Genomic DNA, 13,802 nt, shown 5'->3' with positions numbered 1-13,802 from the left:
CTGCTGCCTGTTGGACAGCTGGCAGCAGTCACAAGGAGACAGTAAGGAGGTCAGGATTCTCTCATTTTGTGGCTAATATGCCATGAGTGATAACTGGAAGACTTGAGTGGAGCATGAACAGCATACGTGTTTTGCCTCACGTGCCTGATAAGTTGGGTGATGTTGCTCACTTCCTCAGACACAGTACATTGGAGCAAAGCTCGTTCTACATGGGGGAGGCTGTGAACAGAATTATTCTGAAGAGTTTTCATTAAAATACTGTCAGGAGCAGAAAAACTGAGGATTTTATGCACCTCTAAGAGAATATTAGTCTTGTCAGAGATATGTGAGCAACATGGATAGTTAAAATGCTTTTTCTTCATTGAGAAATGACCGTTGGTCATTGGAGAATTAGAAGCAGTAACTGCTTTGAGAAAGCTTTGGGAGAGACCATCTGATCAGATGTTTTAGGAAAGAAGTGGAAGCAAATAGGATAGAATAAGTGGATAATAGGAACAATCCTGGATAACAAAGGAAGAGAAAGGGAAAATCCAGTGGGATAGAATGAAAAAAAGAAAACTGGAGATGGAAGATTAACTAATCCAACTCAAGGCAGATAACCTACTTTATCTGCACTTTTTCTTCTTTGGATCTGGCCACATACAGGACCTCAAGCCTTCCTTTTTCATCAGCATGTGGCACTTCCAAATACCTAATCATGTTTACATTGTTACAATATGGGAGTTGAGATGAATTATATTGACTTTGTACATCCCATACTGTGCTTTTTCTGCCTCAAAAGTGACCTCATCAAAGCATAAACATTACTTAGGAAGCCCTTTAGCTCTTCCAGCCTGGTCTTCCTCCTGAAGAATTTCTACTATTACTAAACTCTGGAAAAAAAAAAAAGTTTGATTTTTATTTAAGATAAATAAAAATAAATGCAGGTTTTCAACTGTCACTGAATGTGTTTGAGGAGCTTGTTGCATGAAGAATCTGGAGAAAAGAGAATTAAAAGTACAGGAGGTCACTGATGCTTTCCCAGAGGAAAAGAAGCAAAATGAAGAAAAACAAAAAGCACTGTGTTGCTCAGGTTTTTGATGTAAGTAGAATGGTTTAAGACTTCTAAGTGATTCATCAAGAGAAAACAACTGGTCTGATGTAAGTGACTGCTAATACTAGACTCTTGGGAGTCATACCTGCCCAAAATACCAGAAAACTGGACAACCTTATCTCTGACACAGGTCAAGTGTTCAGCTGTGACACAGAAATATCTAAGATAAGAAGTATAGCTGTTTAGTGTTTTATGAAATAAAAATCCCCACAACTTCAAAAGGAAAAGAAAAATTGGTTTAGAATTTACATGAACATACTGAAGACAAATTTTCTCACTATTTTTGCTTCTGTTTGACTTCACAGTCCTGCAACAAAAAGATCTTGAGGCTTTAAAAATAATCTCTTCTAAGAAGATAAACTATGTGCCTGAAGGTCAGGTGCCCATCATTGTGAGTTATTTCTACCTAGAAAAAGCATAAGAAACGAGACAGTGTGCAGTTTCCACAATACATAGTATCTATACATCAGAAAGCCTGAAAACAATGTGCAAATTATGTGTACATCTAGTCCTTTCAGAATTGATAGTACTGAATAATATTGTGGGAAAAGTCATACAAAATGGCATACAAGCTATGAAATACATTTTCATATACAAGAAAAAAAAAAAGTATTGTCATTTGAGCAGGAGAAAAATGAGCTTCATGAGAGGTACTGCTGACTTCAATCACCTGTTCAATGAGCTTGCAATGTTATGTATCGTGAAGGGCCACTGGTTACAACCCTAGTAAATATGCAGTGTAAAAAAGACCTAATTCATATAACTCTGCTGGAAATCATCAACCATTACTGCAGAATGAAGCAGACTCATCTACTTGATCTGGATACGCAAGAACAGATGTTTCCTAATTAGAATCTAATAGAAACTCATCAGCATTATGTATCTATTAGATTTGCAACAGAAGACAAATCCCTCTTTGATATCTGTTAATGTTATCAGCCAAGTATATTAGCAATTAGAGCACAGAAAATTTTCTGAAGATTTGGTGGTAAAAATAAAATACTTGTTTCATAATGGTAGTAGAAAGGGAAAGCTTTTTGATTTCTTACCCAATGATTCACTTAGACCATATAGACCTACAAGAAATATTAGGAACAGAGACAGTGATTTCTTCATAAACATATGTAATATTGCAATATATTAAATATAACAACTTCCAACTCATCAACATACATCATCAGGGGATTTATTTATTTATTTATTTATTTTAACCTAACCTGGAAACATCGGTTGGTTAGGAAACAAAAGTTTGTGCATGATGAACTGAGTGACAATGACTGTGTGGAAATGTAAGTAAACAAGTGTTCACTGGTGAATCAGAGGAACATCCTCTGTGTACATAGATGCCCGAGAGGCAGGTGGAGTGCCTATTTGTGCTACTAATGGTATGCATTATGCATTGAAATGTCAATTTTTCTTGCCCTCTCTGTGTTGTATTCATTGGACTCACACTTCTGAAAACCATTTGATTTAACATATCTATTGACACTTGTACATAATGGGAGGAATACAATCCAAGGGACCCAGAGATATTTTGATTTGGTCAGACTGCATATTAAACCAACATACACCCATCTTACTGTTGGTGCTTCTTTCCTTGAAGCCTGTGCCCTGGAAATCACCACAATTATGCGCCTCTGGACAGATCCTTAATGTCTGCTCAAGGTGTGGTTTATGGGCTTGAAGGTAAAAGTTATGTTGAATAATGGCAGGTATGATCTGAGCTAATAAATATTTCCAAATTGAATCTAGCATTGTATATCCCTGACAGATTCATAATCCATAATGAATTTAAGATCCAACAGACATTTAAAAATTAATCACTGATGGTCAGATTGCATAACCTGGTGTTCAGTTTGTGATGTATATTAATACTTTTGGCAGGCCTGCAGGTTAAAATATTGAGTTAAACATTTCCTCATCAAAATCTCCATATCTATACTACAGAGTAACATTTTAAAACCAGTACATCCATGTGTGTTTTGGTCTATTTTTAAAGAGGCAACATGAAAAGAATAATACGACTTAAATGAAAAATTATTGTACTAATGAAAAGCACATTTTTAAGGATATTTAAGAATCACATTCCATTTTTTGTGTGTTCTTTACATGCAACATATAAAGTAACTTCATATTTTGATAATGAATATGTCACCTAAGTCAATGTTATATAGATGAAATCAAAGTAACAGACACCTCCAAACAAATATCTCAGTCTTTCTCTCAGACTGTTTTCCAGTCCCTCCCTTTAAGGACAGATGTTTTAGCTGTTGTCCTAATTGTGAGTAGTTGGTAATTTCCTCATTAATTTGGCTCTGCAGTCTGCTTAAGATGATAAAAGATGAAGGCTGTCTAAAGGAAGATAAGACTTTTCAAAGCAGTATGACATTAACAGTGAATACTGTATTCTTGTAGGCCACCCAAAAATCCGGGGATCAGGAACCGGTAGTGATTAAAGACCATGGACATGTTCAGTTTTTCCACTAAACTCGATGTATCAAGCAGCTGCCACCATTTGCCCAGATTTCTGGTTCAAAGCTTTGTAAGGCTGCACTGCACTGCCTCACTCTTGAGGTGAAAAAGCCTTAGATCACAAAAAAGCTGCATGTGAACAAAGTATTTACATCTCAGCTGGAGCAGAGAAGTGAAAAACAACGTTCTTTACCAGTGCTGCCCTGCAACTATCTATCCTCCACAGAAAATACAGCTACTATTGTGAACTCAAGCTAGCAAGGAAAGGCATTTGCTTTCAACCTTTCACTAGCATGACGTTTGTTGTGCAAGGTGGCCTCAGGCTTATCTGTATCAGCTCCCATTCAGTGCCCCTTATCCATGGCCAAGGACCGGACCAGGTGTTCAGTATCACAGATCAGGTAGATGATGCAAAATCTATTAACTTCCCTTCCAAGTACACCGGTAAGGCACCGGTGCCACCTCAGCAGTGTTCACAGAAGATTCCTAGTTGTAATTGTGTTGCAGCAGCGTAAGATGCTACTTCATGTGCCCGCACCCTCATTGCACCCTCCTTGTCACTAGTGGTCCTTGCTTCCTCATATCCATCAGCAAAACTGCATGGGACGGTTACCCTACCCTCATTCTGTCAAAGAGGTTTGGGGGAGTCTGAATGCTTTCAACAGGGAGGCTGATGCTTGCTTTTGGTTGTTGGAGGGTTTTTTTTGTTTTGGTTTGGTTTTTTTCCCCACCAGTTTGTTTGTTTGACAGCAGCAGGTTACAGAAGGGAACATGTGTGATGGTGCCAGCAGGTCTGACAGGGCAATAATCTGCAGTGGGAAAGTGGTGATAATTTGCTTAGGGAGGTAGCGTTTTGTCTTCTCAAACAAAACTTTAGACACCTGAGGACAGTGCACCAGCTCCTGCCTTTTACTAGGTATGCTACTTGCAGAGTGATATGTTTATTTCTGTCAACCTTTCCTCTCACTCCCTTCACTGAAAAACCCCAGTAGTATAGCAACATGTAATTGTCCTGCATTATGATTTTACATTTCATAACAATTTTAGGGAGAATTACACTTTTGAGTCCCTCTAGTAGTTATTTTTTAGTTTTCTGATCAATTGCAAGCTATGCCCAAACCGTTCATCCACTTCTTTCCTCACTTAAAAAACAAAACAAGCAATAAAGCCAGATAAGTATTCAATATTGGTTGTGATAGCTAACTTGCCTATTATTTAATATTCAAGTTTGTTTGTAGAACATAATATATGGAAAGCAGTGATTTTTAATCTAAGAAGTTTTATGTCTGTGCACGTAGCATGTAGAAGAGAATGTGAGGTTAGGAAAAGATGGCTGGCTGGGTGTTGAAATAATGTATGTTCTGGTTGTCTGGGATTCTTGGCAGCTTTACGATTTGAGGAAGCACACTCTTTAAGTGGTGCTCAAGCATTACAGAGGCTTACCCTTCTCTTCCCCCTACCTTCTCTTCTTAGCACAAACTGCTTCACTGACTCCAGTATCTATAATTTGGCCCTGATCAGCTAAAGATGGATGAACTCATCTTGGAAACAAATGAAAAGTAAGAAAAAGAAAAATACACGTGAGGATGTTTTACAGTCCCTGGAGCCCCTGGTATTCAGCCCTCAAATTCCCTGTTTGCTTGAGGAGATGATATTAAAAATTGAGAAGAATTACAAGCTAAACCTAGGCTTTTAGTGCTGTCACTTCTGCGCTGCATTCCCTATTGGGAATATGTCCATTGGAAATATGCCTTAATTTCTAGAATCTGATACTGAAATGACATCGGAGGCATAGGAGATCAAGCCAGAGCAGAGCCATTGTGAAGGGTTTGCTTTCTGGTTTGGATTTGGGAGTGTAGGAAGTTTGTTAGGTTTTGTTTTTTGGGTTTTTTTTTTACATGCAATTCTGATATCTAGCTGTTCGAGACAGCTTGAATCAATATAATGGTCAAACCACAAAAGACACCACCCATCCTCTCATGGTCCTTAAAGCAGAAAGGAGGGCACTTTAATAAGACTGAAAAAGCTTTCTTGATGTGTCAAGTATGTCAGTTTTCTGTGCAAAGTGAGAGCTGAGGCTTCACAGGGTAAATCAGTCCAAGAAATAACAAAGAGCTCTTACCCACTTTGGAGTGCAAAGAAAAAGCAGGCAATCTTTTTAAAGCCTAGCTTTGATTCAAGTGAATCAATTAGTAGTTAATCACATGCTTAATTTTAAAAGATTGAAAAGCAAATAATTGCATAATATTACTTGAATTGTTTTTAAATATAGTAATCAAAATTCCTGTCTTGGATAAGAGTGTTAGCTGATACTTCACTCATGGTCATGTACATTTCCATACTTACAGTCATTTATGCTCCCTCTGATCATCTTTGAGCGGGCTCTGACTTGCAAGATTGCATGTGTTAGTGAAGAAAAAGAGCACAAAAGACAAGTTCCTCTAGCTGTCCTTAACAGACTCCTGCAACAAAATGGAGACTTTCCTCTTCCCAAATCCAATGAGCATGCATGACAGCTAGAAGAGTGTGATGTGTTTGAGAGGACCCTTTCTCCCTCCTTTATTCACTATGCAGTGGTAAAATTGGACAGAAACATTGCATAGGTCCTTCACGTTCAGGGTGTCAGGAAAGCATCTGAAAAGCAACCTGGTGTGATCTCACCTGTCCCTTATTGCAAACTGCATTGACACGACTCCTTCAGAACTCACCCTCCTTAAAAGACATTACTTAGCCGTTGCTCAATAAATCACCCTCTGGAAGGGCATCCCCACTGACTGTATAATATCCTGATAGAGACTGTGCTCCCAACCTGAGTTTTTTCCAGCTAGGTTCCACAGAGCTGTTTGAAACTCCCTTGTTAAGATGTTACAGTTACCTCACTTCAGATTTGGAGGAACTCCACGTAACGTCAGTCTTCTAGCAAAGGTCAATTTTATGCTCTGTGTCTGACTAAGGTATGTCTATGGAGTATTGAAAAAAAGAGACTTTCAAGTCTGGAAGAACTATGGGTTGTTTCCACTTCTACAATAACTTTCAGTTCCTGCTCAAGAATGGCCTTGAGAGAGACCAGTTTAAGAAACAGTATTGGTGCCACTGAACTACTCAGTTGCTGTTTTTCTGGGTAGTCAATGATTTGGTACTTTAAGATTTGCAAATTTGCAATAAAGAGTTGTTCTGATTTGATGTTAGTTTTACTGATAACCTGCAAATTATGTTCACTAAAATGCTATTTGAGTTGTGTTATTTTACTGTCATGAGAAACAAATGCATTATAAATACAGCTTCAAGCAAAGCATAGTATATTGAGGATATGTTCACTTAATTTACTTGTTAAATATCCACTCAAACTATAAACAAATAGCTACCTGAAAGCCTCTGCATTATCTGCATTTCTATTTGGATAAGTGACAATGTTTTTCCCTTGTCAGTGGCATTTATTTTAATTTATTGTGTTGTTTAGTTTTGTTTGTCTTTTTGTTTCCCCTTAATTAACACACTTTCAAAATTTATGGTATTTTTCTTTTTTTAGGAATGCTGCTAAAGAGAAGCTTTAATTTAAAAATGTAAACAGTGTTTCCCTGGCAGGATTAGTCAATCATGTGAAGGGCAAGCCAGATAGAGCTTCTGTAACAAAGCTGGAAAGCACTGGTTTTAAATCCAAAATAATAAGGGAGGTTTTGCATTCCTCAACACCTTTGAAAGGGGAGGAAACCTCTACTAGCTCTTTCTTTTGCAGCATTCAGGAGGAAAATTCTTTAGGTGAAGCCCAGAGCTTTGTGTTGTTTGCTGGCTGTATGGGCTGAATATCAGGTGCATTCATATACCGCAACACAACATATTGGTGATATTTAGAACTAGGGCAAGATAAGGTGCTTTGCATGAGATAATTCACCACATTAATTTATTCACAGGACAAATGTATTAGGATGGACAGAGAGTCAAGATATTTAATGCTGCAAGAAAACACCCCTCCGATACTGGTGGACTCAGCCTCCTGAACTATAAAAAGTCCTGGCTATTTCTTTCCACTTAACTTCAGAAACAGTGTTCAACACCTAAAAAATATTTTAACAGACTTACTTTTCTGCTGAAATGTGGATGTGTGAAGAGAAGGTTCTAGCGTTTTTTTATAACTAAATTAAAAAAAAACCCACAACAAATCAGAATGATTTTGCCTAATTCAGTCCAAAAGTTTAGAGAATGAACTAATACTGGTCAAAGCAGCAAGACACCTTGCCTCAGAATATAACCTCTCTCATACCATTAACTCTGGCATTCACCTGAAACAACTCGTTGTTTTGATGGGCCTTTGGAACTGTTTTGAACATGCTGTTCAGGAGCCATAGAGCATCTAAAGAGAATTTAGGAAAAAGTAAATGTACCATAGCTATTTTGATTGCATGCAGCAGGAAAAGAAATACAAATTGAAACTTTTGGTGTTCTGCAGACTGTATATTAACAAAACACCCAGCATTCTCCAAAACCTGTGGCATAGAATAATCAAAACTTCAGAAAAATATGCAGTAAGATGCAGTTTGTTATGCCCTCAAAACCATCAGAGTGTCCAAAACATGTCGCTTTTTGTTATTTTTGGAATTTCTGGTCCCTTTACGTGTCATAGGAAAATGCTCAACATGTATGTTATCAACAAAAAAACAAACGTGTGGGGTTTTTTGTTGTTTTTTTTTAAAATTTTAAAGGAAAATTTATTAACATTGTTAGGTGTATATATGTGTGTAATTCTATCACACACAGGCAGGTTAATTATTCCAATAATAATGATAATTCCAGAAGCCAACTGTCCCACAGACAGCGCCTTAGTTTTACAACTATCATCTTAGTTGTACTTTCAGGCATTTCAGAAATTCATTTCATTCTGAAAAGAATCAACAAGACGACAACTCAGGGAATCTTTTTAGTATCTTTTACTTCGTTAGTAAAGAAACCTCCCAACTCCTCTCTATTCATATTGATACTTTACCCAAACTCATATCATAGCTTGAAAGAACTTCATGTAGCAGGGCACACACTCATGGTCTGACATGCACCAACCTTCCAGTTACTACATCTAGTCTCTCTGTAGGCCACTTGCTCAGACTGTTTATGTATATGTATATAATAAGATAACCTGATTTGTAGATCTGAAACAGCTGGTTCCTGGGGTGGGGTTTCTGCAAAATAGTCAGCCTTTATTGGCAAAGACAAAGAAACCCAATTAACATTTGTTTCTTGTCAAATGAGCTTGGCTTGCAACTTCTTTATTGTCATGGGGTGGACAGTAGAGATCTTTTGACACCTAAGAAGTTTTCCAACAGCATACACAATAATAAGATAGAAAAGAGCTGGTGTTCACTCGGTCAAAAGCCAAACTTGTGCCAACGGTGCTGTGTTGTTGCACAAAAGAAACTTGCCTGTGTAGACATGCAAACTGCTGGTAAGACCCATGGATAACCCTGCAGCTCTGGTCAGGAATGGTAGGACTCAGTGGGAATACTGTGTCCTTTAAGTAGCACATCTCAAAAGAGGTGTTGACAAAGTGTGAAAGACTAGGGGAGAGCCAGAAGAAAAAATCAAAGATGTTGGAAGCACGAAATGAAAAAAAAAAAAAAAAGCACCTTTACTTAAGACTACAGAAGAGAATCTTAAGAGGAGACAAGATAAAGCTCTCCAGTTACACAAAGCTCTTGAAAAAGCAAGGAAACAAGTTGTTTGTTGACAGGAGAAGCGGCTTAATCATTGGTTTGGACAGCAGCAAGCAAAGACTAGATTATACGCAGGAAAAGCTAAGGCTTTCTGAAAAAAACCAACAAAAGCCAGGCCGTGGTTACCCAGGACGGCTGAGGACGCTCCTTTGCTGGATGGAGTATGCCAGGAAACATTTCACAGGAGTGATGTAGAAGGCTGATCCTGTATTGTGGCAGAGGAGAATAGCAGGTAACTTCCTGATGTTCTCTCTAAACCTTGTTCACTGTGATCCTCTGAATTTATGTCTTAGTAAGGAAAGAGTAGAGAGGGATTGAGCCATAATAGTGTTAGTTCTGATCAGAGGAAAGGCTCAGGGTGTCGCAGCCAATGTTTCTGGCATTTGGCAATGGAGAAATCAGAAAAAAGAGAAAGAATTGCTAGGTAATTGTAGCCCAGATTTTGAGAGAAATAAGCTACTTATGTGGCAGTTACATACATAGCCATTTTATCGGCAAATAGATTGTCTGTACTACAGGGCTTATTCTTAAAATATTGGCATTACCTCAAGGAGAAAACTAGAACCTTACTTCTGCGTGTCACTGCAATTAATTTCCTTGCTATGCGGCTTACTCATGCCATCAGTAACGACTTGCTGCTAAGGCTCACAAAGACATTTCTACAGAGCAAATTTACATCATGTAACATCCTCTCTCTAACAAATATGCCTTCTTAAATTGGCAGCCGCTGAGTATCTTTATCAAAACCAAGCAAACACTCAGCACGTGTGCTTCAGAACTCCTCGACTGTGGTTGTAATTGTAAGAAAGTGTTATCACTTAAATGACTCAATAAATTGAAAGATTTGGCAGTGTCTGCCCTTGCTCTTCCTTTCGGTAACTTTTCCCTTTGCGGGGCTACCAGCAAGGGAGAAGGCTTTGTGGCTCCAGCCTGTGCAAGAGCACCAGGCTGACAGAGGCGAGGATTCCTTTGACAAGGTGTCAGCAGCAGCCGGGCCGTGGTGGCCGGCGAAAGCCTGGGATGGGGCAGGTCTCGTGGGAAAAACCAGGGAATTTTGAGTATTGGGAAAGAGTGAAGTGTATTGTCTGACAGACAGCTACTGACCTCTCATCTTTCAAAGAGTAAGGAGGAGAAGAGAGAATGAGGGAGAGGAGGAGAGTCTGTGACAGCCTATCCTCATAATCTGGGGGGACAGAAATTGTGTTTACCCCAGCGTAGGCAAGCAAGAAGTGCATCATTTGGCTTGTGTTCATATGCAGGACCGTGAGGTCTCACCTGGGTTTCCTAAGCTGAGCACTAGGCAGTTTCTGACATGTTGTTGGATAAAATTATGTCCTAATTTTTTAAATTCTTGCATGCTAGGGAGTAACAGAAATTTCTGCCAAGCAATTAGTCTGTTTTAAAATGAAGGATAATGTCATAAAAATTATATAATTTTTAAGGACATTTTTTATATAGAAACAAAATTTCTGTCTAAAAGACATTCTAAAAAACCACAAAGAGTCACCTGTGCCTACTCTTTTGAAGACAAAAGTATGACAGAAAGAAAGCAGTCACTTAGGGTTTTCTTTTTGTTGTGTTGACCCTTAAATCTTGAATGGATAATTGAGTGTGAATATAAATATATGCATATTCAACAACCTTATGTCACAAGATTTACACACTTGCAATTTATTGGAGTATTTTTTTTTAAGTCGCTTTAGTCACTTTAGCTCAATCGTGTCCTAAGAACACGTGAACTGAGGACAGCTGTGTGAAAATCAACACCTTCAATAAAAAGTTCATGAGTTCGTGACTGGCAAGAGGACTGGAGTTCACAGACTGGTTCAGTAACTACTTAACAGCTTTCCCTCAAGGTACAAGAAAAAGTGTAGTTTGAGTTAACACTTTCTTTTTCTTTTACATTGCCTACAAATGTCTTGAAGCAATTTAATATCTTATAATGAGCTTGAAATTGGAAGCTGAAGTGAAGAACATGAAGGGACATGCCCTAGTGTGTGGATTAAAAAGGTTTCTAGATTTCTTTTTCTCTCATTTTTGGATAAGTAAATATGTTTAATTTATTAAGTGTGTTACAGGTGACTAGTTTATAACTATTTAATAGTTAGAACAGAGTAGGGGTCAGATTCCCTAGAAAACTTGGGGGTAGTTATGGTATTGTCTGTGATTTTAATTTTTTAAAATTCATTTGGCACAGTATTTAAATTGCTGCTGCTTCTTATTTAGAAATGAGTGATGCATTTGCGGGGGGGGGGGGGGGGGCGACGACTCATAATCATGTTGTTCTACCTTTCTTCTTCCTAAACTTTACTACCTTTACGAAAAAAAAATTATGTTGCATGAAAATCATTCCTTGTATCAGCTGAGATAGATAGCTGCTGACTTTCTTTTGATAGATCAGTAATTCTTTCAAAAACAAAACATGAGTTTTATCCAATAACTTATTCAGAAAAAGGTGTTTCTTCAACTGAAAGTTAAGCTCCACATGTTAAAAAAACCTTTAATAATACAATAATATGTTTCTCCTTTCTGCTTCTTAATAACCTTTCTAATTTTAGTATTTAGTAGGTTTATTTTACCTTTTTTCCAAGACTAAGTGCTTAGTATCTAGTTAGTTCTATGTCTGGTCTGACCCTTATCACCTGCTATGCCATGTCTTCAATAGCTCTCGCTGAACTCTGTAAACTCCCATGCTTTTATCTATGCTGAAAGTCATGGCCCTTTAATTTGTAGTTTATCAAACTTTAAGCACAGGTTTGATCTCTTAGCATCAGTCAAAGAAAAAGGTGAAGCTAGGTAAGAAAGAGTGTGCCTTGCTTCATAGTTTGTTATTTTCCCCCTGTAGAGTTAGTGGGATGGCTTGGTAGTTACAGTCAAATCAAAGACTGAAAACACGTGAAACTGTATATAACAACACTTTACCTTATTAGTTTTTACTTTGTGTCTCGCTTCCAAATATGACCTCTCTGAGCCTTGCTGGCTGTAGTGCTGAGTTGAAGAGCGGGCTGCGAAGTCTGGTATCATGGAAATGTAGTCATTAAGATCCCTTTTTGTTGCTATTGGTTTATATCTGAAATTAAAGTAGTTTGAGGGGGGAGCTGAAATATAGAAAGGATGTAATTTTGATATTGTGGACCACTAAAGGAGGAAGGTCTAATAGTGACTGAAGCTGACTGAAGGGTTCCTTCAATCTGATGGTCCTAGACTTTATATTGAAGATTTTGTTGTTGTATTTAAACTGTATGAAGATACCAACCAGTTCAACAGCTTATGTTTGAATATGAGTCATAAGCTGCAGAATTCAGTTGGTTAAACAATTTCACATACAATTCTGTTTCCTGGAACTGGAAGAAAACCAGGCAAATGAAGAATTACAGATGTTACTGAAGCCAATGCACGCAGGTTTACTGGATCTCTCCCTGCCTAGCTCTACGTATGTGACTTTTTTTTTTAAATCTGGGTGGAAGAAAAGAGATTGCATTCTTTACTCTGTTTTCTGATGGCACTGAAAATTGATTTAACAAATTCTTTTGTTAAAGCTTTACTTTTTTTTTTCTTTTTTTTTTTTTTTTTTTTTGCCTAGGCTTAGAAATAATAAAGTTTTATTTTTAGTAGTCGTAATTTATGCGTTCTCAGTTTATCAATACATTGCACAGTGTACGTTTTTCAGTGGACTTAAAAAAAAAAGGCTGAAACATTATAAAGTGTTTTAGTCAATGTAGTTTGTGTTTATGTGTTATACTCTTACTGATCTTGAATTCCATTTCATAACAAAAATCTGGAATACAATTTAACATAGCACAAACAGCACTCAGAAAATTACTTACTCACTTATGGCTGGAATAAAGCATTTGAATTCTCCACAGGCTAGTAGCAACTGTGAAATCAGTATCCTTGGCAGTAAAGTTGATGACCTTATATGAAATGTTGTGCTTCGAGAAGCACTAGGCTGTGCTTCTAAGTCTCAGACTTTTATGTATGCCTACAGCTAAGACTGTCCCTGTAGATATGCTGCAGTCACCACCTGCTCTGCCAAACAGGGCCCACGGCTCACACAGCAGCAACTGGAAATTTTACATACAGCTGAATTGCCAAAGAGTGCAGGAAAATACATACCGATTTATGTTTGCTTGATGCAGCTCTGTTTCTGTGACAGGCAAAATCAAAATAGCTATAGATTTCATAGTTGATATTCACTCAGATCCTTTAGTCTGGATCTCTTGCTTGCTCTCTGCTGCCAGCTGTAATTATTTTCTATAAAGGTAACATACTTTAAAGCAGAAGGACCAAAAATTGGTCCTTTTTGGCAAGTATTTTTTTTCCATTGCAAAGCATAATACTAAAATTATTTGAGAGAAACCAAACACGCTAATCTGTATTAGCACAATTCAGTTGTTCTTTGAGTTACCTGTGTATAAGGAGAAGAGGTTGTCAAGTGAAGGTCATGAGCTGGAGCTGCAGGTCATAGGCCCTCATGCTATTAACATCACCAGAGCTCTACAATTTCTAGTCCTATGGCTCTCTGTCATTCCTTT

The sequence above is a fragment of the Accipiter gentilis genome, chromosome 28 (assembly GCF_929443795.1).
Source record: "Accipiter gentilis chromosome 28, bAccGen1.1, whole genome shotgun sequence".
Taxonomy (NCBI): Eukaryota; Metazoa; Chordata; class Aves; order Accipitriformes; family Accipitridae; genus Astur; species Astur gentilis.
This window is presented reverse-complemented; position numbering follows the sequence as displayed.